Raw genomic sequence first — 3,255 nt, 5'->3', positions numbered from 1 at the left:
TCTTAATTTGTTTTCTATTTCTATTGTTGCTCTTTGCAACTACTTAGAAAATAATTCCCTTATATTGCTCTCTAAACAACTTCAGAATAAAGGAAAAGCTAGAAGGAATCAAATAACTCAAGAAAATAAACACACAATATGCAAACAAAAACAAATTATAAACACACAAAAGGCACCAGCAATTATGTTATTAAAATAATAAGTTACCATCAATTAGAAGCTGCATGAAGAAGACAAACAAAATTCAAGAAACATATCATGTATAGCTAGATGCATATTACCATATAACATGCACCCAAATGCATATTACCATATATAATACTTGGCTTTTATTGATTTTTTTTTCTCAGTAAAAGGAAAAGAAAACTGTGACTACACTTTGTTCATGGAAATTGTTACGTACATGGAAATTGAATAGAGTACTGCATAAAAATAATATATTACACTCAAAAAGCAACAAAACCAGAGATAAGAGAAAACTTCACTTCTTAATTAGCTAGCATATATGGAGTTAACAGTGTTCATAGAACAGCAAGTGGCCACAGTACTCTAAATTTCCAAACATATGGTTCCAATTCTATGCGAAGCAAAGAATTCAAGATGAAAAAATAAATATAAAAAGTAACAATGAATTTATAATAGCTAATACAATGCCACTGGAATATAACCATATGGAAAACAACTAAATTACTAGAATAATGCTATTGAAAATAACCATGAGGTGTAAACAAACTATTACGTGATGGATTGCAGCTTCTAAAATTCATAGAAATCTTACATATACTAAGGAAAAATTTAGCAAAGAAATTCAGGGTTTAAGTTATTTCTCATACTAGTTCATCTTAAGGCTGCAAAAAGGGAACAAGGAGTTTAAGTTGGCTCAAGAAAAGATTATGTACTCTATATCCACCAGGTGAAGTTTTATGGAAACTTTAATGGAATGAAGGCTACACTCAAGCAATTGAGTGGAAAAGAACTTACTGTTCCAGGATGGGTCAGAATATAGGCATATCCCTGTGCAAGCTTATCTCGTGGAAATGGCCAGTGACCCTGGAAGAAAATAGAAAGTCAATTTCCCTCAATTCAAGCTCATTAGATATAGATATCACTATATAAATAAGTTATAACTAAAATTTGTATAGTATTTGCTTATCAAGGATAAAAGTTTGGCTTCTTAACCAACATCAAGAAGTGCCAGTAGGAAAAAGCATATAGAGCAGCATATAAGTAGTAGACAATCGCTCTAGCGAATCTTGCAAATTTGGCTATTCATACTACAGATCGTATTACCAATGTGCATGTTTATGCCTTTTTCTGAATAATTAAATGCATGTAAGAGAGAGACCTGTGTTGATCCTGTATCATGGTTCTCTAGAAATGTGACAGCACGCGAAGGCCACCATCCCATAACTCCAGTTGGTTTGCCTTGAGGATATATCAATCTCCAGTATTGATTATGCAGAGCAGAGTAGAGGATTCCCTGCACAAGGGCAATACCTCAAGAGTTTACATCTTTCATTGAAAATAAGTAAAATAAGAAATGAAATATCTGGGAAATTAAAATAGATATTATGAGAAACTTGAGAAAGCAGAAACATCACCTTTGTTGTGACATCAAATGCTGATGAAGTACCCCCTGTGGCATTGATCCAATTGACTATCCTTTGCCTATGATCATCTATAATTTGAGTGTTCCATCCCCACACGCACAAAAGTAAATAAATAAATAAAAGAGTGTATCTTATATAAAGTAAACTGATCTTTTCTAGCTGCCTAACAAATAGTGCATGACATAAATGACATGATTCAGGTTCCCTTGCTTCAATTTCTAACTCATTGTTTTGTAAAATAATTCTAGGTCCACGTACGTATTGGTAGAGCAAGATCAAAATCTTAACCCATCTTGGGTAGCCAAAATAGTCTCCAGACATCTAGACCCCAGATGAATAATCAAACATGGTATTTTAGAAATCTTGTATTCTATGCCCCAATCTGGAAGATCAATTCAACAAGTTTGTAGGAACTTGAAAAAAAAATTAAAAAAAAAAAAATGCCACCCTGAAAACAGTGAGGTAGCAGGTAAATAAACTGTATGTGAATGCACACAGATCTCTCAACATTGAGCAAACATAACAGCTAAAATCCTTAAGTGAAGAGTTTCTTTCGGGCCTTAAGTTCTTACCTTGGTTGTAACACAAGTCGCCATGCTCATAACCTAAACTATCCCAATATTCTCCAATAGCAAATGCAGGATTTGAAGCTTCAATATATTCTTTTACATAAGAACCTGAGAAGCCCCTGTGAACAACATATAAGACAAAAACTTCTACTAAAATATATGAATAGAAATATAATTCTGAATTTATAGAACCATTCAAAACTTTCCCAAACATCCTATCATTCCAATTAGTGTAATCTGCAGTTGACAAAAGTCACTGTGATACCTCTTAAATTAGTCTCCTTTAAATGTCAAGGTGACACATGTTACATTTAGATGGCATGTTCAGTCAGAAAAGTTGAGTACAGTACTAAACAAATGAAATTGACTGGAGCATATAGAATATTAATGTCCTTAGCAGAGGCGTCTAAAGACATGCCTTTATAAAGTTATGCTTCATTCATATCAATATCAGCATCTTTGACTCAAAAAGACAAAAATGGGATAGATCTCAAAGATGGAAAGAATGATGTTCATTTATTGTAAAAGTCACTGATGACCTGTAAATGCACAAGCACACAGTGCTCTCAACAATACAAACAGAATTTTTATTTTTATTTTTAAATGAATGGTGATGAGGATCTAATCTCATATACATTGCTTTCCATCCAGCTTTATCATTGTGATCTATGAATAAGCAATCCTAGCACATAAATCAGCAGGAAGTGTTTGAAACACATGTAAAGCTGAAAAAGTTAAGAAATACATTACCTCACAAAGTCGAGGCGCCACCCATCATAACCAATGTAATTTCGAAGCCAATTTAACCACTCTTTTAATCTTTTCTTACAAACTCCTGGGAATGATCGATGTTTGGTGCAGCATGGAATATATCACCTATGCAAAAATTAAGAGCAACTAAGTAAGATAGAATGCTCTCTCATTTTCCAGCTTAATCATCAAAACTATTATAACATGTTAATCATTTCCAGCTTAATTATTAAAATTAATAATGACATATTGACGTTTTCATCTATCGAACATTAACATTTAGACATATACACATGCATATGTATGCATGTAAATATCCACATGCA

At 32.9% G+C, this 3,255-nt stretch overlaps 1 long non-coding RNA gene across 1 annotated transcript; it reads right to left on the bottom strand.

Moving 5' to 3' along the window:
* Positions 1-976: 976 nt before the first annotated feature.
* LOC133816166 (uncharacterized) lies at positions 977-2,996 on the bottom strand. The gene is made up of 3 exons (XR_009885047.1): positions 2,930-2,996; positions 1,346-2,298; positions 977-1,050 (listed from the first exon to the last, which is right to left on the bottom strand). It is a non-coding gene; the product is annotated as an uncharacterized LOC133816166 (long non-coding RNA).
* Positions 2,997-3,255: the final 259 nt, after the last annotated feature.

The sequence above is a fragment of the Humulus lupulus genome, chromosome 2 (genome assembly GCF_963169125.1).
Source record: "Humulus lupulus chromosome 2, drHumLupu1.1, whole genome shotgun sequence".
In the NCBI taxonomy this organism is placed as follows: domain Eukaryota; kingdom Viridiplantae; phylum Streptophyta; class Magnoliopsida; order Rosales; family Cannabaceae; genus Humulus; species Humulus lupulus.
The sequence above is the reverse complement of the archived record's forward strand: the minus strand, read 5'-3'. Positions and strand labels throughout refer to the sequence as shown.